Here is a 22,323-nt window from a genome sequence, read left to right as displayed (position 1 = left end):
TGAAACCACGCTACAACATTCGGCAGGTCAGTCAGGTAACGTGCCCAAATCTTGCGCTCTCGTGTGCGGATTGCGGCTGTCGGTCGGTTCGAAAAAGTGTGCCGTTCGTGTTGTTAGTTGATGTACGAAAATAAAGTGATCCTGATTACCGGAGATTAGCGATAGTCATTTATGAGTTGACTGGTTCGTTAGCTATTTTCGGAATATTTTCTCTCAGCGACTTCGCTTGAAAGACGAATCGTTTCCATTCGAAATTAATTCCTTGTTTTTGTTCCATTCTCATATTTTTATATTATTCCGAATAGCTGGAAAAATATTTCATTTGTTGGGAGCGTGTGCTATGGTGGAGCTCTCTAGAAAGCAATGAAAAAAACTTTTCGCGAAGGCTTTCCGATCAGGATGGAACTTTGCACAGTAGTTTCTATTTAGTGAAGATATTATTTTTCGTTATTGGTTGAACATTAGACTGCCCAGGAAAATAATGAATTTTTTAAAACGCAATCGGCCCACCCCTGATTCGATTCCTAGTCCCACCAGGAGAACTTGCACCAAATTTGAAGCAAATCGGACAAGTCTAGCTATCGGACCAACGTGCCTGAAGTTTGTATGGGATTTTTCGACAATTTACATGGAGAAAACCCACTAACTCGCATTTTTGCCGCTAGGTGACAGTGCATGTATCGTATTATCACTGTAAGTGAAAATAAGAAAGATAATTTAATTGCCTACAACTTTGCCAAAGACTGCTAGTGAATCCGGCTTTGTTAAAAGAAGTTATTAAACTTTTAACGAAGTGATGTCTGGGTCAGTTTTGCATGGGGCCTAGCAGTGCATGGTTGTGTATCTGTAATCGATTCCCACAAACTATGCATTTTTGTGAAATAATCGATAGGTTTAGCCCAATAGTATGTTCAGAAGAATTATAAGACATAATACGAGTTATGCTTTGGTTGAAAAATTTAAGTTCCAACTATGACCGCATAGAGGGCGCCAACACTAACTTTTCATAGAAGAGAGATAGACTATCAAGATGTTCGAAAGAATTATTGGAAAATATCTGTTCTACAACTTTGTGTAAGACACCTAATTTCTATCTCTTTCCGTTGAAAAGTTAGTGTTGGCGCCCTCTACGTGGTGAAATGTGGAACTAAAACGTTGTATCCAAAACATGGCTCGTATTATTTACTACAATTCTTCTGAATATATCGTAGAGCTAAATCTTACGGTTATTTCACAAAAATGTTTAGTTCGCGCAAATCAAGTACTGATACACAACCATGCACTGTTAGGCCCCATGCAAAACTGACTCAGACATCACTTCACTAAAAGCTTAATAACTTCTTTTAACAAAGCCGAATTCACTAGCAGTCTTCGGCAAAGTTGTAGACAATTAAATTATCTTACTTATTTTCATTTACAGTGATACTGCGATACATACAGTGCCACCTAGCGGCAAAAATGCGAGTTAGTGGTTTTTCTCCATGTAAATTGTCGAAAAATCCCATACAAACTTCAGGCACGTTGGTCCGGTAGCTAGACTTGTCCGATTTGCTTCAAATTTGGTGCAAGTACTCCTGGTGGGACTAGGAATCGAATCAGGGGTGGGCCAATAGGGGTCATTTTTTTTCCTGTCACTCTATTGAACATATTGGATCGCGATTAGTCTTAAAAATGCATAATGCAGAAACTAGAAACCACATTTTTGGGCTGAACAGAAACTTAATTCGAACAAATTATTTTTGATAGGTTTGGAATTTTCATGTTAATAAAAAAAATTTGTAACGATTTTCATGACATTTTCAGCGATTCTTACCAAAAAAGTAAGTTACTTCCTATCGTTTTTAGGAATCGAAAAAACTTTAGTTTATAGCTCTATATTTGTAGTAATAAAATACCATTTTACAAAATTTCGATTCACCTTCTTATTGCGTCAAGAAAAATGTACCTACTTTTTGTGTTCTACAGTTGTGTAACCCCTTGAGGAATAAGTTGCGATGACAATATTTTTTACACTTCACAAAAGTATTTCATAAAATCAATTTTTGATATCGGAAGTTCCTATATATTTTAAATAATTGAAGCTAGATGTGTTATAAGAAAATGTTCGCTTTCTAAATCTCTGAAAGTCATTTAAAGGACATGACAACAAAAAAACAAAAGTTTTTTCGAAAGTTATCCTCCTGGAGCTACAGACCTAGGTTCTCGGCAGGGTTCCACGTCAGAATCACTCACTACAATTGTAGACAAGACGGGGAATGTCACCCACTAAAACACTGCTGAAGCCCAATTGTAGCGGGCCGCGGTTTTGGATGTGATATTCATTATACGGTTCAGATATGTGCGGGTGTGGGGACTTCACGATCGCGTGTATCATCGCGAAAGGCTGAAGCGTTTGTGCGTTAACGTGTCCAATCGCGTGGGCGTTTGTATGTCGCGTGTGCTAGTGCATGTGTAACTTCGCGTGTATAAATTCGATTTTCTAACTGTGTGTTCATTTGAATATTCGAGTGTGTTCTTGGATGATCCCGCGCGGACCGTGAATCTGATATTAATGTGTCAGTTCACATAGTAGAAGAGAGTAAGTTTCTCTATATCACTAGAGTTCCCGGTCATATCACCTTATAACGCGTTGTCTATTGGGTATGAGCGTCATTTTTTCTGATCGGTCCAACTGAAGACATAGACCCAGAACGAATTGACTATCGTTTATGTCCGGACAAGCGTAAAGTAACTTGTTACTTCATGCTGTCGGAACCGACAGTTACTTTACGCTTGTCCGGACATGCCGTAGACTCAGGTGATTCGCATTTCTAATGCCAAAAGACCCTGACTCCTACGGTAGCAGACAAAAGGTTAAGTCGCCGGTGAGCTCTAAGCTTGCATATATGATCCTTCCACGCTTTTCTAAACTTTCTCCCTTCAACTCCTTGCTCTCCCTTGAGTACTATGGCTCTAAATATTGAAAAATATACTTCACCTTCCAGTCCCTTGCTAATTAAATGCCGTAACAACTGTTGACAAATTGACTCAATAGGTCGTTAACAAAAATGGTTAACAAAAAAATGGTAAAATTCGTAAAAATACCAAAAAAAAAAATCTTGATTCTTGAACTGTATATTCGTGAAATCAATTGACGCTAGGTGTTTGAAGACAACGGAATTGAATTTATTTTCCACGTGTCGTCTCGACCTTCCCGTTATATCCCAGACATTACCCATCTTTTGGCAGCTGTGAGTGAAACCAAAATACTTTTTTGATCAATTGCTGCTAAATCTGTTTACACAATACTCGTGCCAATTGACAAGAAAATCAGTAGTACCTAGTTTTACATCTAGTGAAGATAGATGATCACATTTTCGTTTTACCATCTTCTGACTCAATTTATCTGACTCTTCCTTAGTATTCTTTATGTTTTCAATTTGCTCCCGTATTTTGGTCCCGTGCATACATCAACTCTCCTCAAAAGGACGCGCTGACGGTAAATGGATACAATTTTTTAGAAAATTCAAAACTTTTGAGCGGCTTAGTGGAACGTCACAATTTTTCCTCTTAAGACAGATGTCTCCCGTTTAATTCCACTATAATAACTGGTAGATGGATGTCGAACTAGATGCGTCACCAAAGACTCCGACTTCCCGTTTGAACCCATACACATTGAACTCGGTCGTACCATATCTGATTTGAATAATGTATAATCCGCTAAACATTCTAAAAATTTCGTCAGAGTACAGAAATGTCCAACCGCAGATATCTCGAAGGTTCGCCCGGATAAACTTAGAAAAGTATTCTGTCAAAAGTAAAAATAAGTCACGTTACTGGCGACAAATTATTAATCCGCGTATATATGCCCGTTAACTAAGTTGAAAGCGACGGTGTGTTCACTGATTCGAGTTTGTTGTGCGTGGGTCTACTAGCAGGCAGTTTGAAGGACCACTTGTTTCAGTGAGTGAAGAATTTGAATGGCGATCACACTGCATGGAATAAAATTGTGTGTACTTTCAAACTCATATCAGGTGATTTATGTTTAATAAATGTTAATTTGAATAATGTATAATCCGCTAAACATTCTAAAAATTTCGTCAGAGTACAGAAATGTCCAACCGCAGATATCTCGAAGGTTCGCCCGGATAAACTTAGAAAAGTATTCTGTCAAAAATAAAAATAAGTCACGTTACTGGCGACAAATTATTAATCCGCGTCTATATGCCCGTTAACTAAGTTGAAAGCGACGGTGTGTTCACTGATTCGAGTTTGTTGTGCGTGGGTCTATTAGCAGGCAGTTTGAAGGACCACTTGTTTCAGTGAGTGAAGAATTTGAATGGCGATCACACTGCATGGAATAAAATTGTGTGTACTTTCAAACTCATATCAGGTGATTTATGTTTAAGTACGTCTTCTTCGACTATCTTTTTCAGCTCGCCTATCGATCAATAATGTAATACCTGGAAATGGCACACATAACCTGACGTATTTTATGACTTATTTTCACTTATTTTATGAAGCAGATAAATATTTCAACGCCCCCCCCCCCCCCCCGACGGCTAGTTCATGGAAATATTGCTAGTGGCCCCTCCAAATCAGGAAAATAATTTGATCTTCATTGGATTTTGGATTTTTTTAACCCTTTCATGCTCAACTTTTTTTCTAGTGCAGGTAAGGTTTCACAACTATTTTTCCTTGAAAACGGTCTAGATACACGAAAAGCTTATTTTCATAAATATAGGTGCTTCCCTCGCAGTGTTAAAAGTTGCTCAATTTTTACCAATTTTGGTCAATACAATTCTCCTAGAATATTTAAAATAGTTCACTTGCGTGGAAAACGTAGCCAAAGACAGTCTAAATTGATAAGTTTTATCAGTTTTCAATAATATTGCAACATAACGAAGATGTATGAAAAATTCATTTTCTGTCATCAACGTAAACTGTCCCTGGCAGCACTGCTCCATATCAAACTAATTGCAATAACTTCAGTTCTAGACCTGATCGTTGTAACTGTTAGTACTCAAATGAAAGACAATAGTCAGATTTATTAGCCTTGTTTGTTTTTGTGAACAAATCTTGCCTCAATCAAAAGTTATAGCTGTTTAAAAACGTTGTTGTCCACAAACAACATGGGCATGAATGGGTTAAATCACTGTCAAGTTATTTAGGTTAACAGATCTCGGTTACTAATGTTTACAACGTTTATATTCCTCCATATTTCCGAAACTCCAAAAAAGGGTATACGGAATCAAATTGCGATATTTTTACATTGGGTATTTTCCATTGAATTTTGTGTGAAATTAGTTAAATGTGTATGGTTTACGATGGAGTGCGAAATGTTTGCGAAAATGCAGTCAGAAAAACATCGGCGGCATCAACAAATTTTTCACACGTACCTAGACAATCCAGATCTCTCTCTCCCCGTGCCAGTCAATAGTAATAAGCTGGGAATAGTCCAATCTATGGTAAGTCGTGTTTTGAATCCGTACTATAAACTTTAAACTTTTGACCAAAATGAACAATCATAAAGTGTGATTTTAAACTATTTGACGACTGTAGAACTTTAATTATACGATGCTATCGGTTGAATTAGTCTTAAAAAATAATTGAAAACGACTTGTTGTCTCATCATCCGACAGTTTTGGTGACTTTATTTCACCTTTATGAAAGAATCTAAAAGGTTTCGTGAATTTCCGATACTGTTGTCTGTGACATTTTTGTACTTACAGAAACGGTTCGTTTTTTGTTAAGTGTGTTTGTGTCCAACATAGGTTGTAAGGTGTATTTTAATAACGGCGTCCGGTGGCTAATCTCGTATATTGAATAGAATATTTTGAAAAATTGCTACATGAAAAATAAATAATATCTACTACTCACTGCTCATGTGTCTATTTTAGTGCACCACACTGTAAAAGCTTTTCTAGTTTTAGTGTTTTATAGCAAGACTTCTCGGGTTTACTAGAGCAGGGCGAAACCACACGGTAAAAAATGGACACGTCAAATCCAAATGATTTTGCACTTGAATCAGATCATCATCCATAACTTGCAATTGAAGTGATTTGGTATTGATTTTCTAATGATTCATAACTAGTACCAAAGTGATCCGATCTTTAAGAACTATTCAATGGAAACCACCTTTAAAATGAAATGTATATCTGTTAAATTCGCACTACTGTATAAATCTATTGAATTTAAATGGTTCCGCTTCTGTTTTAAATGTCAAAGCGCTGTCTTACAAACAAGTAAAAAGTAGATAACTTGTAGCATTCCCAGAGTTTTCTAGAGCGTAAGTATTATACAGGATTTGTTGTAGTCAAATCTTTCATGCAATTATTTATTTTCAGGCAAAGGAATCGAACGAAATACATAGACAGATCGTACGAAAAACGTATAGGCTTTTAGGCATTAGCCATCAGCAGCAGTATGCAAAGCATTCTAAATTGAAGTGATTTACTGTTGATTTCGTTGTGCTTTGATATGATCTATTCTAAAGGATTAGCATTGTAATGTTTGACAAGTAGTGCGAATTCAACAGTAAATCACTTTACATCAACGTAAGAATTTTTTTACCGTGTACGGTACCGTTTTTATTCTCGGTGATAACGGATGTGTGTGTTAGTGTTCTACTGGACTAAATACTAAAACGGTGTGGTGTTACATTGATTGCCATGTTGTTAGTCGTAATCCTAGTTATTGGGGTTGTGGAGCTATAGTGATTGTCATTCAAAAAAAAATCTTCATCGACCCTACACTGAAAAAATCGATTTTAATTATTTAAAGTCGATTTACAAAAAAAACCATCTTTGATTTGGATGAAATTTTGTTCCAAGATAGGTAATTATGCTCCCTATCTACCGTCAAAAATTCAAGCTGGACACTTTCAGGGAAAAAAATTTATAAAAAAAACTTCCCTGTCCAAACTGAATTTTTTTTCAGTGTATTTTTATTCAGGGTTCATAGACCAAAACCCAGAATCCCGATTAGAGAACCCAGACTCCATAGCTCACAGTCCAGAGTCCCGAAGAGAGTCCTTAACCCAAAATACTGAGGTGAGTATTCCAGTATCCAGAGTTCAGAAGTCAAAAGCGCCCAGAGTTCCGAAGACAAGGCTCAGAGTCCAGAATCCAAAGTCCCTAGAGCAGAGTTCAAGGTCCAGGGCGCAGAGTTCAGAGCTCAGAGTTCGAGCCCAGAGTTAAGAGTTCAGATGCCAGAGCCCAGAGTCCAAAACCTAGAGTCCAGAGCCCAAAGACCAGAAACCAGAGTCTAGATTTCTTATCCCAAAATACTGATCCCAGAGTCCTCAGAACATAATCCAGAGCTCAGAGCCCCTAACCCAAAATAGTGAGACCAGAGTTTAGAGTCCAGATTCCAGAGATCAGATTCGATAATCCAGAGTTTAGATTCCATATCCCCAGCGATCAGAACCCAGAGTCCCGAGGAGAGGAGCCCAGAGTCCGGAGTCCAGAATCCCGAGTGCAGATTGTATAGTCCCGAGTTTAGAGTCCACAGTTCAGAGTCCAAAGTCCAGAATCCAGACCCAGAGTTCATAGTTCAGAGACCACAGTCTACAGTCCAGAATCCGTAGCACAGAATCTCGAGGCGAGAGCTCAGAATCCAGAGTTTAGAAGGCAGAGTCCAAAGTTCAGAATGCAGAGAACAGAGTCGAGAATCCTGGGTCCAGAGTCCAGAGCCCGGAGTCCTCAACCCAAATTACTGTGGCCAGAGCCAGAGCTCTGCGACCAGAAGAGTCCAGAGATCGAAGTACTTAACCCAAAATACTGAGGCAAGAGTTTAGACTCCAGAGCACAGAGCCCAGAGACCAGAATCCAGAGTCCATAACACAGAATCTCGAGGCGAGAGTCCAGAGACCGGCGTGAAGAGGGCAGCAACCAGAGTTCAAAGTCCAGAATCTAGAGCTCAGAGTGCAGAGCCGAGAATCCTCAGACCAGACTTAAGAGCCCAGAGACCAAAATCCTCAACCCAAAATAGTGAGCCCAGTGTCCCAAACTCAGAGCCCAGAGTCCAGCGGTAGAGGTCAGATTCCAGAGGGGGAAATAAAGACCCAGATACCAGAGCCCATGGTTCAGAGTCCAGAGTACAGAAATTCGAGGTCAGTGCCAAGAGTCCATCATCCAGCGATGAGAGTGAAGAGTCCAGAATCTAATGTTCGGTGTCCATAGTCCAGAGACCAGAACCCAGAATCCAGGGTCCCGAAGGGAGAGCCAAGAGTCCAGAATGCAGAGTCCCGAGTGCAGATTCCAGAGTCCAGACTTCAGACTTTAGAGTCTAGAGTTTGGAGCCCAGAGTCGAGAATAAAGACCGCAGAGACCATAGTTTAGAGTCCAGAGCACAGAATATCGAGGCCAGAGCTCGGTGTCCAGAATCCAGCGTGAAGAGTGCAGAGTTCAGTGTTCACAGACTACAATCTAGATTGACTGGTATATTCGGAATGGTTGAAATTTGACCTTTTCATAAAACCGTCTAGATCATTTTTGTAAAAAGAAAGGATGCAAAGTGACTTTTTGTGACAAAGTTCTCATGTACAGAAAGTTTCATTAAAATCTAAGAGGGTGCTGCCAACATTTGTTATATTGTTGTGGTGATCAGCTGATATGGAATCCTTAATTTTTGTAAAAAATTGTCCTACTGTTTTGATGTTTCTATGTGCATGTCGTATGTGTCGTATTGAAAAGGAATGTATGATATTGAACGGCAAGTTTTAGCAGATTTTCGTCATTGGATTGAATGGTATACTGCGTTCGTACAACCGATTGATGAGTCTTCTTCTAAGACGTTTTGGGTAGTTGTATAGGTTCGTTGGTTCATCTATGATGCGAGACTTTTCATCGCATGTTAGATTAGTTGAAAAATTATTTACTTGATGTACGAAGTTTTTGGCCAGGTCATTTTTTTTTGGTGGAGTTAATGGAAAGGATTGTAGTTCAGGAATCATTGAAACTGTCGGATAAAGAGACAGTACGTCGTCTTCGATTATTTTTATGACTGATTTAGCCGAAAACATCCCAAAAATAAAAGTTACGTGTGAAGGAGTGCGGGTAGTCGAAGCTTTCAAGAGGGATCCCAATAGATCAGTGAGAGACGTGGCGAACAAACTGTATTTAAGCAAAATTTTTGTTCAAGATACAAAAACATTGTTTCGTTATGAACGAAGAGACTTATATAAAAGCCGATTACTGGCAGCTTACTGGATTTCATTTCTACACTGCCCGCCATGAGTTCCACGTCTCTGAGGAAGTTAGAAAGCAAGATATGTCTAAGTTTATCAAAAAAACTACATGATATAGCAGGCAATTTGCTCGTGTGGAAAGCAGAGTATCCCGTTTGTGATAACCGGAACGATTAATGAACAGGACTATTCGAAAGAATACCTCCAAAAGCGTTTACTTCTCTTTCTGAAGTCTAACGATGGTTTTTCTGCTGGTACAAGATCAAGTAAGTTAATTTCGTGGCAAAGGATGTTAAGGAAATAAAACTAGCTAATACCCATCGCGCGTTGCTGCGACTTTCAACGAAATACGAGTAAAACACAATTTGTTCCAAAGTGCCATCTGGTGGCTAGAAATTCCCCTACACAAACACGCTCCATAATAATTGTCTATTACGTACAAAGTTTTATGGCAATAAGTTATGCTGTTTGGGAGTCCATAAATCACATACATACAAACATTGACTTTTAAATATATAAATAGATAGATAGATGGAAAAACGTTAGCTATGATCGTGATTTTTGAAAGGATTTTATGTGAATTTTGTATGAAAAAGCGGCTTCGATTGATATATCGTTAAAATGTTACTTAAATCTCGCTGTCGCTCCTACGGTAAAACATGTTTACTCTAATTGATATTCAGATTTACATGTGAATACCAAAATAATATGCTTCGTTTATTTTAATCTAAATGTGTGTAAATGTGGTAAGCTGACCAACTCTGTCGAAAAATTCCGTACACAATGCGGACTGTGTGCCAGACCATGGTGAACGATTGCGCTTCGTTGCAGAATGGTAAGCAGATTTTTTGTCAAATTTGGTCCGCTTAGTGGAGAGTAATGCGACCGAGTATTTGTTTTAGATCTCACAAGACTATGAACATATTTTAAACGATTCCTGTAAAATTTTAATTATGGTACTACCAACGAAAAACAATAACCCAGTATTTTATTATTTTATTATTTTTTTAATTTATGTTGAAATCTTTGGAATTTCATTGTCATAAAAGTCGCGAATGCATGATGACAACTGAGTGTTTATTTTTTGCTTTCAGGACATGATTTGTGACCCCCTTATCGTTCCATTAGTAGTATTTTTTAACTTTAGAATATTTTAAATTTAGGTTTAGAACATAAGCAAAAGCAAACAAAAAATGAGTGAAGGAATATATAAAACGTTTGTTGTTGCACGTCATTCAAAATAGTCCAAGTAGCTGGAATGACACACTTTCCAAAAATAGTAACTTTCATTTACATATTTGGTTGGTTTATTTCGTACCAAGGCCGCTGGAAAGACTATGTGATTTTTGACCCGTATTGAAATTCATTTCGTAACTATTAGCATCAATTCGACAAAACTTTATTAGATCATTGTAAAATTCAATTGTGCTAATGAGCTCATTTTGCGTAATTTAAGTCTCGCTCTTTACGCGCATCTGACACTGTGACGTCTCACTTTATGGATATACGGTCGCACCCAGCCAAATGGTCGTAACAGGTGATAATTACCGAACAGATCACACAACCCGTAAATGCAGTCAAGGTCACCACCGTGCCACCGCACCGAATGCTGCTCTATCTTGTGTCCTATTCGACGACATAATCGTGCCCGCGCGAAAACTGACAGCAGAGGATCACAATCAACCATTCGTTATGGCACGGAGGTGATTGAATGGGTTCCCTCTAATGGTTAACTACTTCGCCAAAACACGAGATCACGCTCTCGCTGGCCATGTCAGGCATTGCTGAATTTCACGCGTGGTCTGTTCTCCTGTGTCTTTTTTGGTTGTGCACATATGTATGTATGTATGTACCGACCTAAGCTGATGTCTTGGCCGTACCTATTGAACAATGTTTGATGCTGCATGACATAACTGGCATTGTTTTCTCGCTTGCATTCTCGTTCAATAACCGCGGCCAGAGAAGGACCGGCCGGTTCGACAGAATGGGGATGGCGGAGCGAAATTATGTGTACATCTTCTTGACCTCGACCGAATGGAAAGCGCACATTGACGATGGCTAACCGCAACGCTGAGGGGCATAGTTGTTGAATGTTGTTGTACGCATAACTGGAATTCAGCTTTCAGACCAATCAATATTAAGTGCACCTAGCACACCGTATGGAATTTGAGTTTAGCGTACATTGTATACAAACAGTAAATATAACTTAAAGTTGAAAGTTGTCATGGAGGAATTAAAGTAACGGTACAGTATATCATAGTTGGATACACATGAAGCAAATTCAATATCACGTCACTAGCAGACATTTCAAATATTTTTAATCTGTAGTTATCTCCATTGACAATACAATTTTATTAGGAATCCAGTTTATTCGATTGTTTCAAAGAGGGCGTGAGTTAAACTAATTTGTAGAGGTGCAGGTAAACTATTTTTTCTTCACTAAGGAGAATTGTTATAAGCCACATTTGCGCGTTAAGGACAAAAAAACTTATAACTAAATTAGTTATGGATCTTGCGTTTCGACTTCGTCTCATCAGAATCCGACACTAACTTAGTGTCACGACTAAGACATCGCCATCGAAACCTAAATGCCATAACAACTAATTCGGGAGGAGGTTCTCATAACCTGCGCGTAGTGATCGTATTCAGCCAAAGATAATAATCGATGAAAACCTAGTGAGTCTTTTTGAAGTAAAAAATAGGTAGTCTATTTAAACATTCATTCGAATTGGGTAAAAACACATTTTCTTATAGGCGTACATGGCTTGACGAAAAGGCATTCAGATGATTCGTTTACGCTTCTTTCGCTGGAATTTTTTACACAAAGTTCATAAAGCACCTGTACCGTAATGGTAACACAAACGGAACGAAGCTGTTTGTTCGCCTTCCCGATCAGAAACATATGTCAAAAAGATTTCAAAACTATATCTCGCGTTGTTACTTGTTATAATTTTCTACCAACGAAACCTAATTTATAACACAATTTGTTATGAAAATTTCATTCTGTTATAATCTTGTTATTTCATTCTGGTCGGGTTTGGATGCCAGTAGCACAGACTTTCTGTCAAAGTGAGTTTGTCTTGAATTAATCAATATAATTAATCATATTTAAAAAAAAAATTGTATGAAAACTAGTTCAAACAGTACAATTAACCGAACTTTTAAACCAACAACAGTGTTCGATTTTTGCCAGAAGCTTCATCTAATTCCGAGTACACTCGACTAAAATCAATTTCTAAAATTATATTGTTGGCATACATATGTAGCAAAATTGTTACAACCAAATGATAGTTTTGGCTGATCTTAGCTTGCTGACAATTTCCGAATAATCACCGAGGGTTATGTCGTGTTAGTAACTCAAAGACATGCAAAATTATAATGCTTGATATTGTCATTAGTGCGCTAAAAATTGGGACCTTGCATGAAACTCTACTGAGCGTTCACATGTTTCGAAAGCAAACGGCTGTTATTTAATTTCAAATTGTAGGTTTTTGCCCCAGGTTCGTGAGGTTAGGTATAGCAGGGGTTGTTTACATACACATAAAATAACTGCCGACATACTGATACACATACCTCATACTGATTGATTCATTCGCACAAATCATTCATAGTAGACCATTTGGGGAAGATGTTATGTGGTATTTTTACCAAAATTGTGCGATCGACTGATTATTCCAACTAGGGTCAATGACGTCTTCATAAGAATTTATAAATGTCGTATCTTCGGTCATGTTAAAATGTTTACCTTTGCCAATAATTTCGCTGAAGACGCTAAGAGTTTATTTTAATAGTTTTAGCGTTATGTTGTTTGCCGATGACCCTTAATAGTTAGTTCATTAACTCATAGCCATTTATTTTGTCTGTAGAACACCTATATTTTAAACAGCAATAACTATTGGTGTCCACAAGATTTTGTTACAAAAACTAGTAAGCTTGATAACCGGGTATATTTCATTTGAACACTCACAATTGATAGTAGTATCAGTAGAACGGATGTTATTTCAATTGAATAAATTGGATTCCGTTGAAGCAGTACTGCCAGTTTTCAGTTAAAAATGAAAAGTGAAGTTCGTTGTCTTGAAATATTACTGAAAACCACTGACGACTCCAGGGGGAGGCACGGGAGGGTACGTGCCTCCCCTATTCAACCAGAAAGTTTTCCATCCTTAGTGGCTTCCTTAAAGAACATATTAAAAAAATTCTGTTTGATTTGAGAAATACTTCGCCACACTCCACGTATGTCGAGAAATGCGTTTCCAAGCTTCAAAATTTCATTTTCCAAATCGTTCATTGAGATCTGTCTATACTACCAGATTGACTTATCTCGTGTATATTCGATGTCACATGGAAATTTTTGAAAACTAGCGATTTTATTATGATTAATTCTTCACGTTCAAGCGGTTCGAAAATCGAAAGTATGACTCTTTTATTTGGTCCTATGTTTAGAGTGATTGATCCCCAAAAAAGTGATTTATTTTAACTAAATTTCTTTTTCGGATAGATGAAATAAGATGTCGTTATTTTTATTAACTTAACTCATTAAATAAGCGTGGCCCATTGCGGTTGTACGGAACCACGCATATTTACAATACGTTAAAAATAAAAATAAATGTTCTTGAATGTTCCTCTCACGGCGGGGAAGCATTTGTCTGTTCGCTTGCTCCATCTGGGGGGTCATTTACATTTTCCTTGTCGTTTATGTTAATGTCATCATTGTTAAAGCTGTTTTGATGCTCGTGATCAAATCTTCTTCCTTGCCTTTCGCACTTACGGGTCATTAGTTAGATCCGCCACCGTTGGTATTAACTTCTTCGCCAATGGTGGTGGCAGTTAATTTGGGGGTGCCTAATGCTGCCTTTGCAGTTATCATTATATCCTGAAAAGCTACCATAAAATCAGTAACCGTTTGTGGTTCAGGTATTGAAAATGAAGACTATCATTTGGATTAGGCTCTCGGTCGTTATGCATTCTATTTAGCATCTTTCGCCGTCTGATAACAGTACTTGCACGTATGAAACATGGATGCATAGCGTAGTTTACCAAGTACCGTAAACCGGGATGACTTTGATCGTCGGGGTGACTTTGAACACTCGAAACTTTTTTCGTAGATTGCTTATTTAGCTGCAAGGTGCGAAATATTGTGCAACTACAATGCACACTGAGGAACTTTACATCGTCTTTCACGGCAAACAAGCTACTTTTGTTGCTCCGGCTGTATTGGATGTGTTGAATACAATACAATAGGGTAGCCCGGGGCTAGTTGGCGGTTGGGGTAAGTTGGCGGAACCCTCTTTTCTCCGTTTCTATTAGACATAAAGCGCTGTCTCTCGTTGTGTACCTCAAGTAATGTGAAACGCATTATCCAATGTGTTTTTGTTGTGAAACATTATGTTTTGTAGAAGCTGTGGGCGATATTGTGTTTTTGAGCAAACTCTGTAAATTTTCTTAATGTTAAACATTTTGTGTTATTTAAGGTGGTTTTCAATCTATTCCCGGAACGATTATACTTTTGGATAGTGCGTGAAAAGAGCTTTCAGTATCCGTATAGATGTTATACCTATTCATACCCAAAAGTAATTTTTTAAATCCTTTTTTATAAAATATGCGGTTGGGGTAAGTTGGTGGTAACGCACACGGGGCAAGTTGGCGGTATTATTTATAGTGCAAAAATAGTCATCATATATTTTTATTTCTGGAATTCACTTCAAAGTAAGAGAAAATTTTTCTTGTGTCTCTCGTCAACGCAGAGGACAATTATTTGAGCCAATCGCCTGAAGAATTTCGAAAATTTGCTTTGGAATATGGAGTACGCGTCGAAGTCAAAATGGCGGGGTATTGAGACTGAAATATAATGAAAAGTGTCGAATACTATACAGTTTTATTGAAAAGACAATCGGCACATTTCATATGGACCACTTATGTAATAGTATTTCCATTGGATTGCTTATTTTCTGGCACTCCGCCAACTTACCCCATACATACCGCCAACTTACCCCGAGGCTGGGCCAAGTTAGCAGCTTTTCCGCGTCACATATTCTTGTCTCTAGAAATAAAGACAACGTATCAAATAATTTAATAAAATTCAGAGATGTTGCCAACAGTCTACCCTTTCATGCAACGTGTTCTATTTTGCAAGATCTACTAAAATCAAAGCGGTAAAAAATGAAAACTGAAAACACCGCCAACTAGCCCCGGACTCCCCTACAAATATATCGAACAAGCTAATGTTCATCTGCGACTTCCAACGAAATAGGAGGAAAACAGCAATGTATTGGCTTTATATTTGCTTTCTGATAGCACTAAACGCAAATATAATGCTTTCATGATTTAAAGTGTAATGAGTCTTGTATGCGTTATATCAGCATTTTATATGTGTATAGAATTGCCAAATATACTACATTTATCCTGTGCTTTTAAGTAGACCTGTGCGCCGCCGCGCCACGCCGCCGCCGCCGGTAATTTTTAACGTACGCCGGCGCCGAACGGTGGATCGGCGGCGCGCCGCCGATGCATTTTTCCCGCGCCGACAATTCGCGAACTCTAAAATTGTTGACTCATAATTTTATCCACAAATCTAAGAACATTGTCCTTGGGCCGAATATACGACGTTAACTGATTGATGATTTATCACATCTTGATCATTATTTGGTATTACTGGTCGTCAATTGGATTACAAAATTAAAATAATCTTGATATTTTCTCGAAAACCATTACACGACGCTCGTTATATAATTCAAAGATCCATTCTTGCTTCGTCAACTGGTTATGATTGTGAGCATATAAGTTTCAAATCACCATTCGTGTGCGTGAAATGGTCCACAAATTAAAAAAAAACTTCCACTTTCAAGATATATGTGCCTGAAATTTACGATTATGTGCCTGATCCTAATCTTTGCACGTAATCAATTTCACTGGAACGCAGTGTATTATTCATTGATTTTTAATTCCTAATATGCTACACACGATTCACCTGTCGAGCTCGTGAAACTGTTCATGATGTAATTCATGAAGTAATTAATTTTCCACATAATCTTATTATACTTACGTAAAAAATTACAAGGAACTCAGACTATCATTCATGGATTATTCGCTCTGCTTTTTGGTTTTGAAATTTCTATGTGAGCTATTGTGTACAACTGCTAGCAACCAGTCTCATAGGCACGAGCATTAGATACAAAGACATTACTAGGACCTGTAACCCTATTATTCCTTTGTTAAAATTCAGAGAAATGTTCGGAATTAAATGAAACTGAGCAAAATACATTACCTAGCCACAATTCATGTCCGTGAAACAATTTAGAAAACTATAAGACACGTGACTCTATGTAAAAAATCCAACGGTAAGCTCAAGACTAAAATATCACGATAACACGACGAGAATTTACGAAAATCGTTGCACGTCGTTCAATTCTTGACTGTTTTAGTCAATAAAGTTAATACAAATCAATATTTCATCGAGTTATGAATTAGAATCATAAAAATATTAAACATATTCAGACACAACCACCTACTAAACATTTCAGTATAATGTCTTTTTTTACGTGAACTAGTTTTGTGAAAACACAACATTTATTTTCAATACGAGGTTTATTTATAATTGATTGAATCGTCATCTATTTTAATTTTTTTTTCCCGAAGAATAGTTGAGCAAAGTGATCTTGACTTTTCGCGACGCTGGTGCACAGATGTGGAGATGCAGAGGGTAAGATGTCTAGTCTCATAAATTATTCATCGTGTGATCTAGCCCCACTCAAGAAAGATTTTCAGTGTCAGTTGCACCGGCCCGGTATAACTTTTCATCACTCGTAGAAAAAACGGTCGATTTCAATTACAAATCGGTGGCGTTAGTGAGATTTTGACACAGAGCTAATTGCGTTACTTAGTTTCCGCACTCACCCGAAAACGTTACGGTCTTTTTAATCTCATGCAAACCAAAACAAACAATATGGGCAGGAAATGTGAAATTCATTCTTGTCGAAGTGTCCAAGGTGGCAGTTGTTCACAACAATTTCTTAAGTTACAACACGATGCCGATCGGTGAGTAAGCACATAACAGGACGTTAGTAATTTAATTGATTCGGTGTATCGAATGTATGCAATGGATTAGAATTCGTTGGTCCCCGGAACTGCTGGAGAAATTGGCGGGGTGCAGGTGCTACAAAAACTAGAGAACGCTCAGACCATTTTCTATCAGACTTGTTTAGTGATCAGTTTCGACCTAACAGGAGCTAACACGTCAAGTCGTGGAATGATTATGATTGATAGTAACTGTATATTTAGGTTTCGTCAGGGTGTAGATCTGTATTATTCCAGCAAATCGAGCATACTTTGCACTCAAGATAGAAGCAGACCGTACGTTGTAAGAAAATGTAGTGCCAGAGAATCGTATTCCTTATCATTGGCGATTTTGTACTTACAAGAAGTAAAAGTAAACACCTGCCTGGAAAATGAAGTAATGTGTCTACCTTGAAAGGTGTCCACGATCATTAAAAGTGACATTTCTGCGCAGTAATGCCAATAATAACGCCTCGTGTTAGGGTTCCTGATATCTGCGGGATTCTAAAAGAGCGACGGTAAACAACCCAGGGACAACTTGACAGATAATTCTTGTTTCATATATGCACCACCGATTTGGTGGTGCCGCTAGTATGCCTTCTCTGTATGAGTACCACGAACAACGAAACGAAAAAGTTTCAAGAGAAAAGCGTGTTTCGTTACGTATGTTATGAACGCCGTCAATGCGGCTAGAACAACATTTAGAAAAAGCTTATTCCAAAATGTTAATAAAGAAAACTATTATTAGAGAATAAATTTATCCCTAACTGAAAACCGTCAGCAAAGTTACATAAATCTTATTATATATTTAGCTGGAAGTCGTTGTTTTTAACAACCGGCTCTCTTCCCTCCTAAACATGTTTTGGTTTTCTTGTTGTGTGAAGTTTGAAACCGTTAAATCATTGGTGCTGTTTATCTCGAGAAATGTAAATGAAAAACATTTTGGCCAATGAAAGTACATCACCACCATTCGTTTTGAATAGAATTTGTGTTTTATTAGAATTCTAGCAGCAAAAAGAAATGGTAGAAATGCTTAAATTGATTATTTTCCACAGATATGGAAAATAATAAATGGGATGCGCCTTTTTCAAATTTCGCTCCATTCGAGCCGCCATGACATCACCAAATCACCCCAAAATTTGCTTATGAATTCAATATATGGGAGCTGTCAATTGTCCCCGGGCTTACGGTAAAGATGACTAAATAGAAACAAAAAACAATGAAACGACAACAACAATTAATTTCCTCAAACAAAACAAAAAAGGTTTTACCGTTGCTTAATTTCCCAAATATAGAACAATAAATAATTATTATGGGTTATTGAAATACAGTCGTTACTCTGCATTCTTCAAATTTGTCCATTGCAATCATTATTTCATGCGAGGTCGTAGTATGCGACATCGCCAATTTTTCTATTTCGTTCTTCAAATTTTACAACTGTAAAAATAGTTCCACCTTTCATTTATTATCTTGCATTTGGCAAGCAGGGTGGTCACTATTGGAGCATCAGTTGAAAAAAAAATTGATATGGTTGCGAGAATTACATTTTGTGCAATGTGTTCAACAGATGTCGCTAGTACATCGTGGGCGATGATTTTTTAGATTTTCTTCAAACTGTAACGTTTGTTTGTATGTGCTGTGAAGTCTGTTACAATAGCAACCGAAAATTTGGGAAAAGAATTGTACTGTTAAGAATTTTTTTTAGTTACCTAGGCGTCAATATTCGTCACGCCGACACACGCCGGCGCGCCGCCGCCGATAGGGTCCAACGGCGTGACGCCGCCAACGCCGCCGCCGCCGGCCAAAAATGTCGCTTACGCCGCCGCCGATTAAAAATGCATCGGCGCACACCTCTACTTTTAAGTTTTCACTGTTCTAATGGAATGTTTGAGTGCATGCTGAAATAGTTTTTAAATTTTTTTTGTAAATTTTGTTTATTTAATTCATTTTGTTCATATTGTTCATTATGTTTATTTTGTTAATTTTGTTATTTTGTTAATTTTGTTAATTTTGTTAATTTTGTTAATTTTGTTAATTTTGTTAATTTTGTTAATTTTGTTAATTTTGTTAATTTTGTTAATTTTGTTAATTTTGTTAATTTCGCTAATTTCGTTTATTTCGTTAATTTCGTTAATTTCGTTAATTTCGTTAATTTCGTTAATTTCGTTAATTTCGTTAATTTCGTTAATTTCGTTAATTTCGTTAATTTCGTTAATTTCGTTAATTTCGTTAATTTAGTTAATTTCGTTAATTTCGTTAATTTCGTTAATTTCGTTAATTTCGTTAATTTCGTTAATTTCGTTAATTTCGTTAATTTCGTTAATTTCGTTAATTTCGTTAATTTCGTTAATTTCGTTAATTTCGTTAATTTCGTTAATTTCGTTAATTTCGTTAATTTCGTTAATTTCGTTAATTTCGTTAATTTCGTTAATTTTGTTAATTTTGTTAATTTCGTTAATTTCGTTAATTTCGTTAATTTCGTTAATTTCGTTAATTTCGTTAATTTCGTTAATTTCGTTAATTTCGTTAATTTCGTTAATTTCGTTAATTTCGTTAATTTCGTTAATTTCGTTAATTTCGTTAATTTCGTTAATTTCGTTAATTTCGTTAATTTCGTTAATTTCGTTAATTTCGTTAATTTCGTTAATTTCGTTAATTTCGTTAATTTCGTTAATTTCGTTAATTTCGTTAATTTCGTTAATTTCGTTAATTTCGTTAATTTCGTTAATTTCGTTAATTTCGTTAATTTCGTTAATTTCGTTAATTTCGTTAATTTCGTTAATTTCGTTATTTTGTTTATTTTGTTTATTTTGTTAATTTAGTTAATTTTGTTAATTTTGCTAATTTCGTTAATTTCGTTAATTTCGTTAATTTCGTTAATTTCGTTAATTTCGTTAATTTCGTTAATTTCGTTCATTTCGTTCATTTCGTTCATTTCGTTCATTTCGTTCATTTCGTTCATTTCGTTCATTTCGTTCATATCGTTCATTTCGTTCATTTCGTTCATATCGTTCATTTCGTTCATTTCGTTCATTTCGTTCATTTCATTCATTTCGTTCATTTCGTTCATTTCGTTCATTTCGTTCATTTCGTTCATTTCGTTCATTTCGTTCATTTCGTTCATTTCGTTCATTTCGTTCATTTCATTCATTTCATTCATTTCATTCATTTCGTTCATTTCGTTCATTTCGTTCATTTCGTTCATTTCGTTCATTTCGTTCATTTCGTTCATTTCGTTCATTTCGTTCATTTCGTTCATTTCGTTCATTTCGTTCATTTCGTTCATTTCGTTCATTTCGTTCATTTCGTTCATTTCGTTCATTTCGTTCATTTCGTTCATTTCGTTCATTTCGTTCATTTCGTTCATTTCGTTCATTTCGTTCATTTCGTTCATTTCGTTCATTTCGTTCATTTCGTTCATTTCGTTCATTTCGTTCATTTCGTTCATTTCGTTCATTTCGTTCATTTCGTTCATTTCGTTCATTTCGTTCATTTCGTTCATTTCGTTCATTTCGTTCATTTCGTTCATTTCGTTCATTTCGTTCATTTCGTTCATTTCGTTCATTTCGTTCATTTCGTTCATTTCGTTCATTTCGTTCATTTCGTTCATTTCGTTCATTTCGTTCATTTCGTTCATTTCGTTCATTTCGTTCATTTCGTTCATTTCGTTCATTTCGTTCATTTCGTTCATTTCGTTCATTTCGTTCATTTCGTTCATTTCGTTCATTTCGTTCATTTCGTTCATTTCGTTCATTTCGTTCATTTCGTTCATTTCGTTCATTTCGTTCATTTCGTTCATTTCGTTCATTTCGTTCATTTCGTTCATTTCGTTCATTTCGTTCATTTCGTTCATTTCGTTCATTTCGTTCATTTCGTTCATTTCGTTCATTTCGTTCATTTCGTTCATTTCGTTCATTTCGTTCATTTCGTTCATTTCGTTCATTTCGTTCATTTCGTTCATTTCGTTCATTTCGTTCATTTCGTTCATTTCGTTCATTTCGTTCATTTCGTTCATTTCGTTCATTTCGTTCATTTCGTTCATTTCGTTCATTTCGTTCATTTCGTTCATTTCGTTCATTTCGTTCATTTCGTTCATTTCGTTCATTTCGTTCATTTCGTTCATTTCGTTCATTTCGTTCATTTCGTTCATTTCGTTCATTTCGTTCATTTCGTTCATTTCGTTCATTTCGTTCATTTCGTTCATTTCGTTCATTTCGTTCATTTCGTTCATTTCGTTCATTTCGTTCATTTCGTTCATTTCGTTCATTTCGTTCATTTCGTTCATTTCGTTCATTTCGTTCATTTCGTTCATTTCGTTCATTTCGTTCATTTCGTTCATTTCGTTCATTTCGTTCATTTCGTTCATTTCGTTCATTTCGTTCATTTCGTTCATTTCGTTCATTTCGTTCATTTCGTTCATTTCGTTCATTTCGTTCATTTCGTTCATTTCGTTCATTTCGTTCATTTCGTTCATTTCGTTCATTTCGTTCATTTCGTTCATTTCGTTCATTTCGTTCATTTCGTTCATTTCGTTCATTTCGTTCATTTCGTTCATTTCGTTCATTTCGTTCATTTCGTTCATTTCGTTCATTTCGTTCATTTCGTTCATTTCGTTCATTTCGTTCATTTCGTTCATTTCGTTCATTTCGTTCATTTCGTTCATTTCGTTCATTTCGTTCATTTCGTTCATTTCGTTCATTTCGTTCATTTCGTTCATTTCGTTCATTTCGTTCATTTCGTTCATTTCGTTCATTTCGTTCATTTCGTTCATTTCGTTCATTTCGTTCATTTCGTTCATTTCGTTCATTTCGTTCATTTCGTTCATTTCGTTCATTTCGTTCATTTCGTTCATTTCGTTCATTTCGTTCATTTCGTTCATTTCGTTCATTTCGTTCATTTCGTTCATTTCGTTCATTTCGTTCATTTCGTTCATTTCGTTCATTTCGTTCATTTCGTTCATTTCGTTCATTTCGTTCATTTCGTTCATTTCGTTCATTTCGTTCATTTCGTTCATTTCGTTCATTTCGTTCATTTCGTTCATTTCGTTCATTTCGTTCATTTCGTTCATTTCGTTCATTTCGTTCATTTCGTTCATTTCG

The 22,323-nt window shown here is 36.7% G+C and overlaps 1 protein-coding gene across 1 annotated transcript in view; it reads right to left on the bottom strand.

The window, feature by feature from the left end:
• Window positions 1-22,323, bottom strand: part of LOC131686242 (UDP-glucosyltransferase 2-like) — a 66,201-nt gene that overhangs the window by 34,066 nt on the left and 9,812 nt on the right. The window lies entirely within an intron of this gene.

This window comes from Topomyia yanbarensis, chromosome 2 (assembly GCF_030247195.1).
Source record: "Topomyia yanbarensis strain Yona2022 chromosome 2, ASM3024719v1, whole genome shotgun sequence".
Classification (NCBI taxonomy): domain Eukaryota; kingdom Metazoa; phylum Arthropoda; class Insecta; order Diptera; family Culicidae; genus Topomyia; species Topomyia yanbarensis.
Note: the sequence above shows the minus strand (reverse complement) of the source record. Positions and strands in the feature narration are given on the sequence as shown.